Source organism: Protopterus annectens, chromosome 8.part0 (genome assembly GCF_019279795.1).
Source record: "Protopterus annectens isolate FY-2018-M chromosome 8.part0, PAN1.0, whole genome shotgun sequence".
NCBI classification, from domain to species: domain Eukaryota; kingdom Metazoa; phylum Chordata; order Ceratodontiformes; family Protopteridae; genus Protopterus; species Protopterus annectens.
Genome location: NC_056741.1, coordinates 1011486602 through 1011507292, shown reverse-complemented (window position 1 = coordinate 1011507292; position 20691 = coordinate 1011486602). Strand labels below are relative to the sequence as shown.

The 20691-nt window shown below is 43.9% G+C and overlaps 1 protein-coding gene across 1 annotated transcript in view; it reads right to left on the bottom strand.

Moving 5' to 3' along the window:
• Window positions 1–20691, bottom strand: part of FBL (fibrillarin) — a 234594-nt gene that overhangs the window by 105777 nt on the left and 108126 nt on the right. The window lies entirely within an intron of this gene.

Below are 20691 nucleotides of genomic sequence, written 5' to 3'. Positions count from 1 at the left end.
TTTGGCATTGAGAGGGCTGGCAAAAAGGTTGCAGCAAGGCTGACCCCATCTGCTGAAGATTCGTTCTGCAACTAGACGATTCAGGGACCACTCGTAAGGCATCAGAATAGCTCTGCTTATCCTGTCCGCTATCACGTTGGACTTCCCCGAAATGTGCGTTGCCACCAGAAACCATTGAGAAGATACTGCCCACTGCCACACTCGCATGGCCTCTCTGCACAGGGGGTAAGATCTGGTTCCCCCTTGCAGGTTTAGATACCACACTATTGACATGTTGTCCGACTGTATTGCAATCGTCCCTAGAGGCAGAAAGCTCTGAAGTGCCTGCAACGCAAGTAGCACTGCTCTCATCTCCAGGACGTTGATATGCAGATGTATCTCGTGATCTTGCCATGTGCCTTGGACTGTCCTGCCAAGACAATGCCCCTCACCCCATCTGGGAGGCGTCCGTGGTCACTGTGGCAACCGAGATGGGTGGAACGAAGGGTTTGCCCCTGTCCAAATTGTTGGTGCAAAGCCACCAACTGAGATCCTATTTGCATCTGTCAGTGTGCAAAATGGGGTGAGAAAGTGGACATTTTTGGAGAGACCATTGAACAAAGAGGAGCCATTGAAGAAGTCTCATGTGCAATCTCGCTAGAGGGACCAACATAATTGTTGCTGCCATGGTCCCCAGGAGTTGAAGAACCCATCTTGCCTTTGCTTTCCTCAGGGGCATCAGGGTGTGTATCTGTTGCTGTAAGACTGATCCTTTCCTGCGGTAAAAATGCTCGCATTCGAACGGTGTCTAATTCTGCGCCTATAAAGGTGACATGCTGTGAGGGCAACACGGCGGATTTTTCCCAATTTAGTGTTATGCCCAACTGTTGATAGAGTGATGGTAGCGTCCCTGGTTTGGACTAGTAGATGCCTGGTGGGGGCGGTAAGGAGCCAGTCGTCCAGATACGGAAACACTTGGAATCCCTGATGTCATAAGTGAGCCATATACTTGGTGAACACCCTGGGGGCTGTGATGAGACCAGAGGGCAGGGCTCGAAACTGGAAATGACTGGCTCCCAGCCGGAAGCGTAGGTGACTCCTGGATGCCCTGTCCATTTTGACATGGGAGTAAGCATCCTTGAGGTCGATTGAGCACATCCATACCTCCTCTTCCAACAATGGGAGAATCTATTTAGTGTGACCATACGGAACTTGGACTTCTGTACATAGTTGTTCAGTTGGCTGAGATCTAATATGGGTCTCAGGTCCCCTGTTCTTTTCGGCACCAAAAAGAATCTTGAGTAAGTCCCTAATCAGACTTGATCTGAGGGGACATGCTGGATGGCTCCTTTTCCTAGCAGCTTTGAAACCTCTGAGGCTGCTTGATTCCTTTGACTGGGTGGAACGTCCGGGATTTTTCTGACTGAAGGGGAGTCTGATGTAAACGGAATGACGTAACCTCCGGAAATTATTCTTAATACCAATCGGTCCTGGGTGATGCTTTTCCAGGCTTCCGGATATAACGAAATTCGACCCCCCTACTGGCTCCGGATAAGCACAGCCGGGTACTCCCTCAAGAATAAGAGTAGGGAGAGCTGCGAAAGGAATCGTGATCTCCCTAATTGCGGGGGCCCCCCCTCTGCCTCTAGGGCAGCATCTCCCTGAATAACCTCCCCCTCCTCTGCCTCTGGAGGGGGACTCACCTTGTGCAGAAGGAAAAAACCTCTGATTTTTTGAACCACATCTTCCCACCCCGCTGGGCCTTGGGGTAAGGCCTAGAGGGAAGGGAAAAATGGACCCCTACGGCAGACAGGGTCTTTCCCTCTTGTTCGCACCTGGTGAGGGTGTCTTTTACTTTGGTTCCGAACAAAGAACCATCAAAGGGGGCGTCAGTGAAGGAAGACTTGAAGGCATCCGCGAAGTGACAAAGGCGCAACCAGGCTTGCCTTCTAAGGGCGACTCCTGAGCTTGCTGCTCTACTCGCTCCATCGGCTGCATATGAGATGAGCTGCATGGAGGAGTTGACGATGGAATTGAGGGTAGACACCTGGGCGTTAAACATCTGGGCCACTTGCCTCAGGAAAGTTACCTGCAAGAGTATCTCCTAATTCCTTGAGGAGATCTCTCTGGAGCAGAGTAAAATGAGACGGATAGTTCAGCGACCGTAAGGTAAAGGTTGCTGATGAGAGGGTATGCTTCCTATACCGGTCCATGGTCCTAGACTCCTTGTTAGGAGGATGGACGGGGGAAGAAGTCTCTGCTACTTCCTTCTGAGTGGCCGTCACCACCATGTCAACCACAGGGACTCCTTTGGACAGAAACTCCTTACTAGAGGGAGCAGAAAAACTTGTTGGGGCTCCTGGGTACGGGCTCCACAGAATCAGGGTTTTCCCACACCCTCTGACAAATCAAATCTAGGAGCTCGAAGGGTGCGGACACCCAGGAGGCAGAGGGCTGAGCACCAAAGACCAGGCTCGTCGGGTTAATAGGTCGATAGTTCCTGGGATCAGTGGTGGCTCCCCCTTTGTGGAGTGGGATAACTGTTGCTGTGCACCATTCAGTGGGCACAAAGCCTGATGCGAAGCTATTATTGAACATGTTGCTTAAGTGCGGAGCTAGTTTGTTCTGAAGTTCATGTAAAACGCCGCCTGGGATGTTGTCCAGTCCCATGGATGCTGTGTTTTTGGCTTTAGAGAGTGCAGCTTTTACCTGTGTAGTTGTGATTACAGGGACTCTGCATTCTTCCTGTATAGATATGGGCCCTTTAGGGGGTGGGTATAGATATGGGCCCTTTAGGGGGTGGGGTGGGGGTAAAGTTAACAATGAACCTATCTACCAGGATGTTGGCAATATCAGCTGGCTCTAATTTTTGTGCCGTTGTGCTGCAACTCAGAGCAGATCTGCGTGTTACCATAGAGATTCTTGACATAGCTATAGAATGCTTTGTGGTTGTCCTTAGAATTAGTGGTGATTTTGTTTTTGTAGCTAGCTTTGGGGGATCTTATAAGGGATCTCAGCTTCTTACTGAGGCTGACCAGGGAGCTCCTCCACTCATGGGATTTTACTCTTTTGTAACAGTTTCTTCCCTCTGTTGTACAGTTTGTTTATGGCAGGGGACCACCAGATTGGCTTCCTTTTTTCTTTTTGGAGGACAGCGTCTTGGTTCTGTTTGGGATAGCACGATCCACGCATTCGTGTAAGTGCTTATAGAGTGCATTTGTGTAAGATTCAGCAGTTGTAACTGTATTGTTCATCTGCATGGGTGTCATGAAGTTCACCACTTCTGTCTTAAGAAGCATGAAGTTGGCTTTGGAGAAATCTTTAACCGTGGTTTCCTTAATGGGGGTTGGGGCAGGATGTGAATATCAAGGGTGATTAGCTTATGTTCGGATCGGACCAACGAGGAGTTGACTTCAGGTGTGGAACACCGGTCACTCATGTTGGTAATGACTAGGTATAGGATATTGTTGCCCCTGGTGGGGGTTTGGACAAGTTAATCCAGGGCACTGGAGTTAATGAATTCCAGAAAGAGTTGAGCTAAGGAGTTGGTACACTAGTAGTTTTCCCAGTTAATGGTGGGGCAGCTGAAGTCGCCCATTATTAGTGTGTTTGGTTGAACCCCATTTTCCAGTACATCAAGAAAAGAGGAGTGGGAATCCTGGGGCTTGGTGGGGGATCTGTAGCAAGTTACAATTTGGATTGCAGTTTTGCCCAGAGTTAGTTGCACTTGGATAACCTCAGATGCATTATGCTGAGCAACTAGCCTGGAGGTGTGAATATCCTTAATGAATATGGAGGTGTGAATATCCTTAATGAATATGGACACCTCTGCCTTTGGTGTTTCGGTCCAGGTTACATGGCCGAAAAGTGTGGTACGAGTTATAGCCTGGTAGTGCAGGGGAGCTCTCTGGAGCCTTGAACCAGGTTTCAGTCACTGCACAGATATCTATGTTCTCCATTTTAAGGAGTGCCTGTAGTGAGTGCATTTTTAGAGTTAGGCTTCTAGCATTTAGAAGCATTACCCTCAGTTTTTGCTTGCCTGTTCCTGTTATGGTGGTGAATTTGTCATTTGAACCTTGCCTAAAAAAGGCACTATAGGGGCAGTAAGAGCCTTAGCCACCGTCGACCATGTCATACCAAGCAGACAGATACTGGATCCCCTTAGAAAGACACCAGAAGTTTAGCCAATTGTTCAAGTCAATCATCTTAGATTCCCTTTTTTCCATGACCGTCTTTTTTCAGCTTGCTGGCACATGGCATTTCAAGTGCCAACAGGGAACCCTGTTTGCTGCTTTAGTGGTCAACTCCTGGTTCTGTTGAGAGTGCTAAAACTGCATCTCATTTACTCTAACCTACAATGACTGAAAGGAAAACTAATCGGAACACATGAGATCAAGAGAATTTCCTTCTTGGAGGTGGGTGTCTGTGCTGCTCCCACAGGTTCTTTAGGTACCACTGGATTTTGCACGCACAAGACTAGCCAATGGGAGCATTAACATGGTGTCATGCAGAGAGACATAAGAAAATGCCTTGTTAACATTTTCTCCTGCAGACTCAGAAGACAAGTCCCTCACAAAAACCCATCTTGTCAGATGGCAGAAGGTCTTTGGTGGAGCAGGTATCTTTTATGAAAAGGTTAAAACACCAGAACTTCCAAGAAAGGCTGTATGGAAGGAGATGTCTTGGCCATGATTTCTCAAAGCAACTTCCATGAATTAGCGTAGTGCAAAGGGAAACCTATTTTTTGTCTGAAGCCACAATTATGAAGCCAACACTAGCATCTGCTATCTGTGCTACTTCAGTATCCATCTCTGGCATTCTGCCACACAGAATGAGCTCCATGAAGACATGCTATGTTTGCATACATGCCCCCTGGAGGGTCTCAGGACATAAAATAGCTGGTAAAGCAAACAGACCCAAGGAATGGGAAACTACTTCTTAGTATTGAGAGCAGGCCAAGAATGCCATGACCGAGAACTTGGGATTTCCATTCCTTGGACGAGTCCTTCCTGAAGATGCTTTCACGTTGATAAGTTTCTTGTGAAATTTTCCGTTCAGTAACTGCATGAAAAGAGCCACAGATCACCCAGCTTTTGTATGGTTGAATCACCTCTGAAGATATCTACGCAAGGGCCTCAAGCATTTTCTGTACCAGGCAATCATGGAGAGAAGTCTTTCTGTTCATGCAGGTTTTCATGTGAAACGTGCATAACTTTCACAGTCGATGGCAGGGTACAAGATAACACAAATCTAAACCTTTACACAAGATACACATGCATATAAATATTTCAAGCATGGACACTAATGCGCTTCTAGCCTGCCAACATGCCAAAATACTTGTTCCCATAAGTGTCCAAAGTGTTCTTAAAATATATAAACTAGTACATGGTTCAATGTAATGTGGTAGTCTGTTCCATGCATCAGCTGCTCTCTCAGAGCCAATTAATACAATTTTTATTCCTATAGAATCTTCTACATAGGTTGCCTGATGATCCTCTACTACTTTTTGATAACTCCAAACATTCCCAAAGATAGTGGTCTCTAAATGCCTTATGTACCTGAATAAGATCTACTCAGGCGTCTATGAGAGAGACTGTACAAGTTCAGATATTTCAGTCTTTCATAACTTAAATTTTCACATCCATGGATGCACTTGGTATATTTCCACTGTACTCTTTCCAGTTTACTCATGCTTGTTTTCTTATAAGGTTTCCATATTGTTATTCCATACTCAAGTTTGGTTCTAATGTAAGAATAACAATTTCTGATTTCTTAGACTTTACAAATCTTTTTATACAATCTATAGTTCTAACACCATCATTAACCAATTGGTTGATATGATTAGAAAAACTCAAAGCTGGATCTACCCATATACTCGGGTCCTTAAAAAAAAAAAAAAAAAAGTTATGTACTGTCGCTCATCTAGTCAGACTACAATAGAAGAGACTTTGTGGGTTCTGTTCAAGCAGCTTTACTATGTACAAACATCAGTATTGAAGCTTACTAACTCAGAAAAACAAACTAGCCATTACACTCGGACTGAGCTCACAAAATGGCACTGAGCCTAGCACGTGCTATTTATATGCACATTCTGACCTTACAATGCTTTTTAAAGACACAGCACACTTATTCCATTCTACATCCTCCCGCTGAGAAATAAAAATTGAATTCTTTGTCATGCAATCATGCAGAACTAAATACATATACACACTTGCGTATAAGGTTGCTTTGTATTTCACACAAGGTCTGGAAATATGACCAAATCATGTGACAGAAATTGGAATCAGGTCTAGCAACTGGGACCGTCTCTGTGGAATGTTCAACTTTTGGGACATCAAGACTGGAAATAGAGGTTAAGACATGTTCTGCAACAGGAACATTGTCTGGATTGCTCCGAGATCTAGAGTCTACATCACAGGGACAATGAAGCAATACTGAATTTGATACAGGAAGAATATGTCCGATTTCTCCTGTACTCCACACACAGATTTTATGAAGTAGGATCTCGGCTCAGTATATACCGGTTACTTGACCAAGCCGGTCAAAACCTTTCGCTGTTTTGTATCCTCACGGTCTCTCCTCCTTTCAATGGATGAAGAAATCTGCTTGATTTATCATTAGTTGGACTTCTGGAAAGAACGCTTTCTGTGCCGAGCTCTAATTGTCCTGTTTTTCTTAGCTTTAGGTCTCAAACTGGAACTGATGGGCAATGTTTTTCCAATTTGCCTAAACAGAAGTCTCTGAGCATGCAAGCCAAGTATATCACGGGGTAGGTTTCTGAGATTAAAGTAATTTGAAAAAGGCATCGGTATTGTCACATTTTGACCTCTGCACTGCATTTTCAGCTAGTCCATTTCACTGCAAATATTCTGAAATACTAACATGTACAAAGTCCCATTCCTTTGCAAATTTCTGAAACTGACTAGTAAACTGAGTACCATTGTCAGAAATAACTGTGTGAACTACCATGGACTGAGAAACAGCGTTTCAACTTACTAATAAATAGCAGTGGACATTTGATTTACTACCTAACCTATCTCAAACCAGTTCGAATAAGAGTCTGCCAATACCAAATAATGCTGATTGTTCCACTCAAATCAGTGGCTACTGTTGACCAAAGCAGTTCAAGAACTTGACTTAGCTGAAGTAGTTCTCTTTGAAATGTGGTTTAGTACTATTGTATAGTGAAGAAGAAGAAAGTATTCTATCAATGTCTTTTGCTAGAGAAGGCCAAAATACTAATCCTCTCACCCTTCTTTTGGTAGATTCAGAACCCGGGTGACCACTATGCAAAATCTGGATATATTCATGTTGTAAGGAAACAGGAACAATTTTAGGACCTTTGAAAATAATGCCATCTTCCATCAACATCTCATCTCGAAGGAAAATAAAGGTTGCACTTCAAGTGGTACACTAGATTGCTTTGACAGCCATCCAACATTAATGTAACGACTGAGCTTTTGCAAAACTGGTTCAGTTCCACGACATCAAAATTCTCTGCATGAAGCTGTTCCGTTGTATTTCTGGATGTTTTGTAGTTGCACTTTTGTAATTTTAAGCATTACTCTTTGTAATCTTGCTGGAGCTGAATGCATATGCTTCTTTAGTAACTAAAGGCTGGTGATCAGTTTCATTCTGAATAGCTTGACCACAAATATAATCATGAAGTTAACATGCAAATACTATTGCCAAGTTTTCTCGATTTTAGCATACTGCATCTCAGTTTGGGCAAGAGCTCTTGATGCATATACTACTGGTCTACCTTCCTGAAGGATAACTGCACCAAGAACAAATTTTGAAGCATCACAGGAAAGGGTTACTGGTTTCTTGACATCATAGTATCTCAATGTAGGTGGGGTGGCAATTTTTTGCTTAAGGTCTTCAAATGCTTTCTGGTGCATTTGAACAAAGACCGTGTAACATTTTTTGTGCATTAGATCTCTCAAAGGTGCTGTTAACTCACTGAAGTCTGGTATAAACTTGTCTAAATAGCTGACCATACCAAGAAAACGCAGAGCTTAAACATTACCTGGTGATGGCATCTCAAGAATGGCTGCTTGCTTTAATGGGTTTGGTTGCAAGCCAGTGCTGGTAAATAAATGACCTACATATGTAGCTTCTGGTACTCTGAATATGCACTTCAGAGGAATGAGCTTTAAGTTCACTTCACGTGCTCTGTCTAGAGCTCTAAGGTTTCTGTCATGCTCTGCTTCACCATCATCTCCTACCAATAAATTATTATGGCGGCACAAGAATAACCTGAAAACATTTGCTCCATTGCATGCTGAAAGACTTCACTTGCAGAATTTACTCCAAATGGCATCCTAGGGAATCAGTATCTGCCAAATGGGCACTGAAAGTAGTCAGTAAGGAGGATTTGCAATCAAGCATCACTTGCCAGAATGGATTTTTTGCATTCAAGATAGAAAATACAGTGGCATTTGGTATTAGGGCTGCAACTTTCACTGTACGCAGTGGATGATGCTGTCTCTAATGCTTTGTTCCAATCGCATGGGTCAATACATATTCTGATTTCGTCTGAGCCTTTTTTGTGGGCTGCTACCACGGACGACACCAAGTCTATATTAGAAAGTCGACCGCTTACTTACCCAAACGCCTAAACATCCATCAGTCTTCAAACCGTGAAAACATCGATCATCCAGAAGAGCAAAAGCAGAAACGTCGAATAGTCATGGTTGGCCACCTGCGGTATAGCTCCGTAAGGTAAGTGTGCGATAGTTACAGACCTTAGGGTTGCGATGCAGGTTAAGTTAAATGCATACATGGTGGTATACGCGAGATTTAGTGCAGGGTTAGAAGTAGGGTTTTGGTTAGTGTATGCATGTGGTGTACTTAGTTTGTGTAGGTAGTATGTAGTGGGCGGTGGGGTGGGACAACAAGTATGAGAGTTGGACTTTTTAAATTTTGTGGTTTAGACCGTTCTGTATTTATGCGGTTCGATGACGACAGGTCGACATTTAGGTATTCGATGAAGTAAGCAGTCGACTTTATAATACAGACCGGACGACACCCATTCAGTTGGTTCTGTGACTGGACAAATCACACCTTGCCGCACTATTTTATCCAACTGAGCCTTGACTTTATTCTGTATAACTATCAGAACTTTTCTTGCTGGTCTGACTGCTGGACTGAACTCTGGGTCTAACTTCACAGAATACACAACTGGAAGTTTGCCCAACCTGATGTTGAAAACATCAGCATACTCTGAGAAAATGGCTTCAGTAAAATTGGAACCAGGAGATGTGCTTACATTAACTTCTTTGATAAAAGAAAGCAGATTCATTCTCAAAACCATCTAAGAGACCAAACAATGACTGCACAGGTCTTCAAACTACATAGAACAATCTGCAACAGTTGATAGCCAAATAACATGAAAGCACTACTGAGCCTTTGGTTTGAATTTCTTCACCTTCATAAGCAACAAATTTCAAGCAACAAGTTTCAAACCACTAGTCTTATGGAGTTTTTCATTAGCTCTCACTTTAAGCAAAAGTATCTGCAGACATAACATTACACTTTGAACTGGTGTCTACTTTGAGCGATGGATTTTCCATTGATCTGGACAGTACAATACGCTTCATTTTATGTCAACAAATTCACTGCATCAACCTTTTCACCAATCACTGATACTCCATCTACGTGGAAAGTGGACTGCTGCAACTACACTTGGTCAGTTTGCTTTTTGAGTGAACTTTCTTTATAACTGTGTGAGGTTTACTTGATTTACAGAACATTTGAAAATGGTTCCATTTATTTATTTAAAATGTATTGCACTTGTGGCATTGCTGACCAAATGCCAAGCATTTTTCTTATAGACTCATGATTTGCACCGCAATTGTGACAGTTAAAGCTGGATTTGGGTTTTGCTGACTCGCCTGTACTGCACTAAGCATGCTCCTTTCTTAAAACTTGCTAGAAAACTACGTGGTTTCCCTGGTGGACCAGCTGGGGTTGTGGCTGCCATGTGCTTAGGCCTGCTTTTGCTTGCCACATATTGTATGCTGTCAACATTTGCTCTGGAGCCTGAGGAAACCATAGTCTTATTACTTGCAAGGATACTTGTGTGCCTTTCTGTAACTTCATGGATTTGACAAATCTCAATTGCTTTACTCGCTGTTAAAGCAAATTCCTTCTCACTGCGGCATTAAATACCACACACAAGCCTGTCCTTTATCAACTCATCTTTTAAGCCACCAAACTAACACATTTTAACTTGGTTTCCCAGGTCAGTTATACAAGCTGCAAAAGTTTCTCCTTGGTTCTCATCTCGTGTGTAAAACAAATGCCTCTCTAATGTAATACTTGTCGGGGAAGGGGTTACACATTTCCCTAAATTTGCACTTCAAATACCCTGGGTCTTCCCTTGATTCAGCCTATACAACACCTTCACCCTCATATACTGCTGGTGCATACACAAATGAATGCTCTCTTTCAATGGCCTCTGACCCAGCTAGGTTTAGCAAAATGAACGCCCTGGTGCATGCATCTTTGTCAGAATAAGTTGCTTGTATAAATATTGTACTCTTGCTCAAATATACTCTCCAATTCTCTGCAATATTTTCATCAAACACAAGTGGTGAAGGCTTTAGAAATCCATCTGCCATATTAACACTACCATTGAAGGCTTTTGCAAATATGCACGAAAATACACATATGCCAGAAATTTATGCCAGTACTTGTGACTTTGCCCAATAGCACAACAAGCCTCGAAATAACTGAACTTTGCGAAACAAATCTCTCGGGCACTGCAATAGTCTTGAAATTAATGTACTGTAAGAAATCACCTCTTACCAGTGTAAAAAACATTTTGAAATAACTGCGCTGTGTGAATTGAACTGGGCAGAAGAAACTCAAGAGTAAGAAACATTTCGAAGTAATTGCACTTTGCGAAAAAACAGTACACAACACACTGAAGCTTCCTGAAAATGGTGGTACTCTGCTAAATAATTCTTCACAGTGCAAGAAACACTAATGGCGACACTTTGCAAAGACACATCCAGCACAAGAAACTTTTCAAAATGGCTGTATTTGACTGCACTTTGCACACAAACTCTTCGGAATACATGCACAGTAATAAGCACACACTAAGCACTTTTACACACCAAGATACTTCCAATAACTAGTTATGCTCTGAATACAACACAAAGTAGTAGTTATGCCAAAACACAGCACTTTGCCAAAAAACACGCAGTCGCCTTGATTTCTGTTGAATGTACCCTTTTTACCCTCATTTGTTTTGCTCATTTAATCTCTTTTCATGCCCACTGTAATTTTCTTGTGCTCGTTTTGCTCTAAAGATGCCCGTTTTGCAATTCCAAGGTAATTTCAAATACCTTATATGCTTTTCTAACAATCGTTTTATCAAATATATGTTAATCTTAAACATTTTCGCTCGCTTCTTTAATAATGGGGTTTGTGTCCTCATAATGCTCCATTTCATATTTTTTTTTATAAAAGAAACTGTGCAAGTTTTCATTACCTTTGATGCTTTTCTGGCTCTTTCATGCTAGTTTCTTTTAGTTTACCTTCACTGTTATCTCTGCCCCTTGTAGGTCTGACTATCAGTCTCTGGAACCCCGGTTCTGACACCATGCTGCTTGTCTAGTCAGGATCCAAGAGGAGACTTTTTGGGTTCTGTTCAAGCAGATTTATTATGTACAAACACACCAGGATTGAGGCTTATTAACTTCAACTTAGACAAACTTATAAACAAAGTAGCTAATACACTCATACATGCTCACTCTCTGGCTGTACTCACAAAATGACACTGAACCTAGCATGTGCTGACTATTTATATGAGTGTTCAGTCCTTGCAAAGCTTAAAGATACAGCACATGTACTCCATTCTACATGTACATACCATAACTTGGAATCTGTGCTATCCAGTGTCATTCATCAGGGATGGGTCTTAAATCAGACCTCAGATCCAAGCTGGCAAATGAAAGGATCGATCCAGAACTCAAGCTCCTCCCCTTCCCAAGATCCCTAGCTACCCACAACCCTCAGATAGAGCTTGCTGAATAGAGAGAGAAAGGGGCAGTGAAAACTGCCTATAAAACTGAACTCTTAAAGGGAGCCATCCCTTTGCATCTACCAAATCTTCCAAAGCAGGGGGAAAAGTGGGTGGGAATAATGACACTGGACAGCACAGATTCCAAGTTATGGTAAGTACATAACTTTATCTGATGCTATCAGTTTCATTACTGTTCACAGATGGGTCAGAGTCCCCAACTACTATGAACCATGGGAGGCCTCAGGGAAGGATAATGCCAGAGCACAGCGGTACCAAAGGAAGCCCTGCTCCTAGACACCAAATCCAAATAATAATGCGCAACAAAGGTGTGGGGGTTAGAACAATTAACAGTGGTGCAAATCTCAACTACAGAAAGTTTTGCTAAGAAGGCAGAAGACGTGGCAACCAACCTAGTAGAGTGAACGTCAACTGGTACAGAAAGACCCAGGTGCCTACTATCGTAAGTGTAGGAAATGGAGCTAGCGATCCAATGTGAAATCGATACCTTGGAAACTGCTTGACTTTTCCTGGCCAGAGAGAAAGCAAAGCACTGCCAAAATTTGTTTTCTTAACATAAAAACATAGTAGTCTATAGACATCCAGACAATGCAATGTATATTCCCCTTTAGTAGAAAAATTGGGGAACACAGGCAGCCTCTGAAGCTACCTTAGGGAAGAACAAAGGACTGGTCCTGAGAGATGCACTATCCTTGTGTAACACCATGAAATGGGGCTTAATGCTGAGAGCTTGCAACACAGAGACCCTCCTAGCAGGAGTAATAGCCACCAAGAAGGCAGTCTTCCAAGACAGGAATTTAATATTACAGGTTGCTGAAGAATCAAAGGGCTTCTGCGTCAAAGATTGTAACACCAGAGTGAGATCCCATGGACGGGAGGGATCCTTGATAGGAGACCTGAGGAGAAAGAGCCCTTTGAGGAAGGTCTTGCGCAGCCTGGAAGGAAAGGATGGATTTTCATTCAAATGGTAGATAGAGATAGTAGCCAATTGGAGTTTGACTGTAGAGAAACTGGCTCTTTGGTGAAAAAGAAGCCAAGAACAAAATGTCAAGAATAGGGGCCGAAAAGGGATCTGGATTGCACTGTTTAGCTCAAATATAAAATCTCTTCCATTTATTGGACTACACCTACTTGGTAAATGGTTTATGAAAGGTCAAGATAATACTCTTAACCAGACAGGGAAGCCTGGACTGGGAAAAGGATCACTGGAACTGGAGGAACCATGTGGCAGATGGAGAGACTGGAGATTGGGAAGAAGCCCCAAGGGTGGGAAATGTGATCCGGAACAGGATCCAATACCCAGGGTGGATATTGCAGATGAGACCAAAGGAGGAAAAAACACTCCTGACGAGACCAAAGGAGGGAAAACCACTCCTGAAGAGACCAAAAGGGGGCAATGAGGATGAGGAGTCTACAGGAGACGGGCTTTCTGCAAGACTTTGGGGATGAGGGGAGTTCGGGTAGATAAGCATACAGAAGTCCCCAAAGCCAATTGTGAACCACAGCATCTCTGGGCAACTCCCCCTTGAGGGAATCTGGGCAAAGTAGTTACTGCATTTGTGGTTGACTGGAAAGCAAAAAGATCGTAGCAAGGGAGACCCTAACAGCTGAATATATGAAATGCCACTGACTGAGTCAGGGACCACTCGAGAGGACTCTGGATGGATCTGAGTTTGTTGGCCAACACACTGGAACTGTCAGAAATGTGCGTTGCAAGAAAGCGCCTGGGAGACATCACCCATTCCCACACTGTAATGGCCTCACTGCACAGGGGATAAGACAGCGTTCCCCCCTGCTTGTTGATGTAACAGGCCACCACCTTGTTGTCGGTTTGAATTGCTACAGCCCCAAGAGGAAGACACTCCTGGAAGGCTTGCAACATTAGGACGCTCTCATCTCCAGAACATTTTTGTGCAATTTGATGTCTAAGGGGGGGCCATGTGCCTTGAATAGTCCTTCCCAGAAAATACCCCCCACCCCAAGAGGGAGGTGTCCATGGTCACCGTGGCCTAGGCTTGGGGGAAAACAGACTGATCTTCCTAGTACGAGATCTTGAGCTTGGAGCCAACCAAGCAAGATGACGTCTGCACACCTAAAAAAATCCTGATGATCATGGACATGGGGTGAAACTGAGCTGACCATTGTACCACTAGGGTCCACTGCAGACCCTCATATGATAGCTGGTGATAGGCACTAAATGGATTGCCACTACTATCAAACCTACTACTTGCAAGATAAAGTGGACAGTGGGACAATCCATATCCGGCAACTGATGGACCCGGTCCCGAATGATCTGAACTCTGCGTAAGGGAAGTGCTGCAGTCTCTGACACCATGTCCAGAAGGACCCCAATAAACTGTAGGCTCTGACATGGAGAAAGATTGGATTTGGGCAGGTTGACCATGATTGCGATGCCTAGACCCCGAAAGGGAGAGAGTATAATCTGTGACCATAACAGAGTTGATGCCTTGTGGGGGCTGTGAAGAGCCAATCATCCAGGTATGGGAAGACCTGGAAACCTTGCAGCCAGAGATGAGCTGCCACCACTGCCATGCATTTGGTAAACACCCAGGGTGCTGTGGTGAGTCCCAAGGGCAGGTCTCGAACTGACAGTAGCTGGTCCTAGCCAAAAGCAGAGGTATTTCCTGGAGCATCTGTCAATTTTGATATGATGGTACGCATCCTTGAGATCTATCAAACACATCCAGTTGTCCTTGGGCAGAAGAGGCAGAATGGACTGAACAGTGACCATCTGGAACTTGGACTTCTTGACAGACTGGTTTAGTTATCAGAGGTCTAAAATGGGACCCAGATCCCTGGTTTTCTTGGGCACCAAAAAGCGACAGCAAGTTCCAAACCCTTGTTGTCCTGTTGGGACCTCTTGGCTGGCTTTTTGAAGAAGGTCTTGGACCTCAAGTAGGGCCAACTCTCTCCAGCTGGGTAGAATGCCTGGGAGAGAACTCTGTACTCAAGTGGCTGAAAAAAAGGATATGAAGTAACCCCTGGAAATAATCTAACACTCATTGATCTGAGGTGATACTTGTCAGGGCTAATGGGTGGAGGAAGAGTCGACCCCCGACTGCCTCCAGGGCAGGACAGCTGGGCAGCTCTTCAGGAACTCTGAGGGAGCTTCTCCGATAAGGGTTCTCGGGAGCCCCGGTTCTGCAGACCCCCCCCGGGGCGGCATCTGCCATCAAATCCCCTGTCCTGACCAGAGGCAGACAATTACTGAGAAGCATCCTGGAAGGAAGACAGACCTGCAGAACCAAAGTTTCTTAATACCCTTCTGATTTTTGGAAAAGGATCACTGGGGTGAACAGAATTTTATCCCCACCGTGGATAGTCTTTCCTTCCTGTTCACTGCGGGTCAAAGTCTCTTGATGGAAATACCAAACAAAGTTGACCCGTCAAAAGGGGAGTTGGTGAAGGATGCCTTAAAGGGTTCCACAAACCCGCAAAGGCAAACCAGGCATGCTGCCTGATGGCAATGCCCATGCCCACCACTCAAGAGGTGGCCTCCACTGCATTGGAGATCAGCCTCATTGAAGTGTTAGCCATAGAAGTTAGAGTAGACAGCTTCACACGGACCAATCTGAGACTCTTCAGTGGTAGTAACTCAGAAAGGGAAGTGGAGAGCTCCAATAGCAAATCCTTTTGCAGTCAGGTAAAGTGTGTCATGTACATGGTTGCTCTCAGTCCAAATGTAGCCCAGCCAAACACTCGCTTCCCAAAATGGTTAATCGCCCAAGACTCCCTATTTGGGGGATGGATTGCAAAGCTCTGCTCAGCAAGCTCATTCTTAGTAGCTGCAGCCACCACGATAGCATCAACAGGGATGTACTTGCTCCAACAGGCCTTATCCTTGGGGAGGGGGGGGGACTTAACTTGTCAGCCTTCTTGGGAACTGGTTCCACTGTGTCTGGCTCCTTCCACACCCTGTTGGCAATGAGCTGTACAAGCTCACTGGCAGGGGGAGACACCCAGGTAGAAGATGGGCCAGTCCTGAAGGCCTTCAAAAACAGATACCTCTTAAGACGGGGTGGAGGGAGACCAACCGCCTCATTGCTTTAGGATCTCGAGAATGTCCCCAACGGACACTTCCTCAGACAGAAGCCTGGGGCACCTGTCTCCTTACTCGAAATCAGTGTCCTCAGTGAAGGACTCTCTAGGGGTGTCCAAGTGCCTCCTCCTGCACATCTCTTCAAAGGAGGCTCCTCCATGGTGGGCTCTGTGGAGGACTCTGAAGAGGTAGGGACCCTGAGGGGGTAATGCCCGTCTGAAGGCGCTCACAGGAGGGGCGGACACTGGAAGGATGATGAGGTCTCTCCGCCCAACGTGGTGGGGCTGGGGAGGACCTAGAGCCAAATGAGAGGTAGCTGCCCAGCCAGCAAAGGTACTCTGCCTGGACAAAGCCCCCCATGGTCCGAGAACTCCAGGCCCAATCTCACTCCCCAGGAACCAGCACCAACGTCGCAGGTCCAAGGAGCAGCCAGTTCTGAGAGCAAAGGAACAGAGCCTGCCAGGGACCCTGATGCTGTGGGAAGAGAAGATATGCCAGACACAGTCAGCCTCTCACAGGGAATGCTCTCACAGGCTGGATGAGGAGAGAGTCCCACAGATGTAGAGTATCCACTTGGCAAGTCAGCAGGGGATGGCAACAAGCCCAACTCGATTTGGGCCTTGACAAAGCTCCTCATTATCCTATCCATGTTCGATGGGAGCAAGCTCTTGGTGGTTCTGGAAGAGACGGAGGAATGCCCCGACCTGGCTGTCTCACTCCTGAGACCACAGGCCTTCAGACTTGTGCTCCCCTGATCCAAGCTCCTGGACCTGGAGGGGGAAATCTCAATAACGATCGGATCTGACCAAACCATCAGATCTGAAGGCCTGGGAAGATCCAAAGGAGCAGTTGGTGCCATGGGTGGATTAGACAGGTGGGTTCGATACAAAGGAAGTCTACGTTGGATTGGATCCGAGGGGCTCTGAGGCTCCGAGGTCTCAGATCAGACAGAAGGAGCTGGGGCTCCCAGCCAAGAGCCCGGATTAGAAATCCAAGAGGCTGGACTATAAACCGGGGAATTGCAATCAGACAGCCTCTGCATTTTGGCAGGAGAATCCCTGGAGGAACACAACTTAAAAGGAAAGGGAACCAGAGACCAGAGGACCCCCTTTAATAAGAGCTTGTTCCTGCATTCTAGGAGAGCCCGGGGGTTGAATCCAGCACAAAATGTCACATTCAACTTCCAGGTGAGGCTCTCCCAGGCAATACACACACTCCGCTCGTGCGAGTCGGAATGGGGCATTTTCCGACTGCAAAAGGAGCAACTTTAAAATCCAGGGGGCTTTTCAGACATCACGCTCACACTCGCACCAACACCCACCACCTGCACACTACAAAAAAAAAAGATGGGGAAGGAGAAGAGAAGGGTAAAGAATCAACTGAACAGGGAGAAGCAGGGAAAATTAAGAGCTACCCAAAGGACCCAGGAGGAAAGGGTGTGAACCCAGGCAGAAGCTTAAAGAAGAGAGCCTAAATGTTACTGGGAAGGGAGGAAACCTAACTAGACTAAGACAGAAAGACTGCTAGTCAATAGAGAACAAACTTCAAAGGGAATTTTTTTTTTTTTACTTAAACAGGAAGCTCTAGCTGCAGGATGCACGTCCGTAGCGAAATCGCAGCAAACTGGATCCGAGGGTTGTGGGTAGCATGGGATCTTGGGAAGAGGAGCAGCTTGAGCTCTGGAGCGGTCCTTTCAGTTGCTGGGTCGGATCCAAGATCCATCTGTGATGAGTGACACAGATGGCATCAGATTCTACAGTTTCAATCACTGTGTGCCGTATTAAATATTTGCCTTTCAATTTGTGTTCCAAATCTCATATACTTAGTTTTTGATGCCTTTATCAGCATATTATTCTCCTGTGCCCAAATGGTCAATTTAGTCAAGTTCTTTTGTAGACGCACCTCATCTGTCACACGTAATCAAATTTACCCAGTTTCAGGTCATCTGCATATAAACTGTAGAACACCTCAGATGAAAAAGTTAGGTCTGAAAGAAGTAATTTAAACAAGTAAGGGCCTAGGATACAGAGCCCTGTGGGAAACACTGACTGTAACCCAATAATTTCACTTGTCCAATTGCTGTATCATATTTGCCATGTCCTATTTGTAAACAATGCATCTACCCATCTTAAGGGTACATATTGGTCAGTGTTTTGTGCATGACCTTGTCAAATGTTGAAGTTAAATCTACATAAATTACACACAGCAAAATTTTTCATTCAAAGCTGTTATACTGCTATAGAACACAATGTTACAGGTGGGTAAGAGCTCTATTTTCAACATATGCATGTTGATAAATGGTTTCAAGTCCCAACTTATCCAGTTCTGACAATAACTTATCCAATATTACCTTCTCCACTATTTTTCCACAACACGAGAGTAGACTTAATGGTCTATATGACTTTGGGTTTGTCCTACTCCCCTTTCCCTTAAAGATAGGTTTAATAGTATCTCTCCAATCTTGAAGGAATTTCCCTATATTTATATGACCTAGTCAGTAATAAATGCAATGGTACTTTAAGTTCTTGACAAGTGCTCTTAGGTCATTATTGCTAATCCCATCTCCTCCCTGTACTTTTTTGTTTGGATCCAGTTTGTGTAGTTCTTTTTCAATACAATCTAATTGGATTCCAATTTCTGAAGTTACCTGGATGTTAATAGGACAACTTATCACCTCCATTGTGGAGCCAAATTGTTTTGCATAAGACTTTGTAACTATATCTGCTGTGCCTGAGAATATCAGAATATACACAATTTATCAACTTGCATGTCTTTACTCCATTCACATCTTGTGTATCTATAAAAAGGTTTCCTATTATGCTCAATATCTTTATATAAAATTTTCTTGATCTTCTCTCACACTTAGTTTGTCCAGCTTACTTCAGTTTTCAAAGTTGTAGTTCGACCCTTCTTCAAATTTTATATTCGTCTCACCTTAATCAGATATCTTGTTCTTATGGAAATACCCCCCCCCCCCAACGTTATGCTTAGATCCTAATGTTAAACATGTGTTTTGATATATTTTGCTCTCAATTTCTCTTTTCAAAACTTTCTATATTTCATCTGCAGTTTTTCACTGAAAAATTCACCCCAGTTAGTTTCACATAGTGACTGTTTTGCTTGCATATAATCTGTAATTACATTTTCTGTGCATTGGTACAGATTTCAGTTTGGCAGAATTACCTAGCAACAAATTAATCTTTATAACCCCATGGTCACTGCACATCAATGGTGGTAAAACTTGAACAGTAATTTCTTTAGGAACACAAAATGTCTAGTATGTTCTGTTCCCTGGTAGTTTTTTTCACAATCTGAAGCAATTGTTTCTTGTGAAAAATATGCCGTAACACCAGTACAAGCTATACTATCAAAGAGGACTATAAGTTCCCGACTAACAGTCGGGGTCCTTGTGGATGATATAATTTGTACCAGCATGAATTATGACCGATCTGTACTTCCTTACATTTAAGCTTGTCACACCTATTTTTGCTCCTGGCAAGCATAACACTATCAGACATGCATCATCTTCTCTGCAAAAGTAAGTATCAGTTCCTCTAATAGAATTTCAGATTACAAGAACATCTTTCCTGGACAGATTTGAAGAATCTTCAACTTCTAACAGTAATAGCGGCTCTATCAATTGTTACAAAGGAATGGTCACCATTAGTCTCATTAACCCCACTTTTTTTCGACATCCATCTCTTTTTCTTTGATTAGAGTAAGGTTCTTCAATCCTTCCACGTTCAGTTTTGATTCCTTCCTTTTCACCTGCCCCTTGCCTATTTTTTCTACCTTCCCTTTTGGAAAATAACCTCTATCAGAAAACCTTCAGTCTACAGAAAAAGGTATCATTCCCTGTTAACACAATAAAGCAGTGTCCTTTTTAGTATACATTACTGTTACTTTACAGACATTTATTAGTTTCTTTTCCTTCTTTGTTAATCAGTTGTAAACTTCTTTTTGTTTCCTTCTAAACGCTCTGAATCCTGAGATTAGAATTCTGGATGAAAGTATTCAGCAAAGTGGTCAGGGGTATTGCCTTGTTTCATAGGGGATGAATGAACTTTAGACAATAAGACACTTCATTTCCTAAATATTTTCTATTTGCTCTTTGCCTAATGTTATTTATCTCGCTAGTCCAGTCATCAATAAGATGGAACAGGCTCCCCCCATCCATGTGAAGCAGAGTTCCTCCCTAATCCAATTAAAGTGCAACTTGCAGAATTGAATAGGAAAACTGAAATTAATCCCTGGTTTGGCACCCATGTCTCTGATGCAAACAGGTAATCTGTAAATGGTTCATCTCCCAGGCCCATCCTTATACTTACCAAGGGTATCAGAACTCAGATTTGGGATGCATGGCTAGGCTTAAAAAGGCCCTTGTGGCTGTTAGCCTAGTAAACACATATGAACCTATATGCAAGAGTTCTCCAAACCATGCCAAATGTACACATGCAATCACTGTCAGCACGTCTAGATTTACTTCTAATAATGGCAAGCAAATTATTGAACTTTTTACAGGAGGAACACAAACCAGAAGTGTTATAAGGCGTTACCTTTAAATATACACATTTACTACACTGTACAAGATACTTGTGCT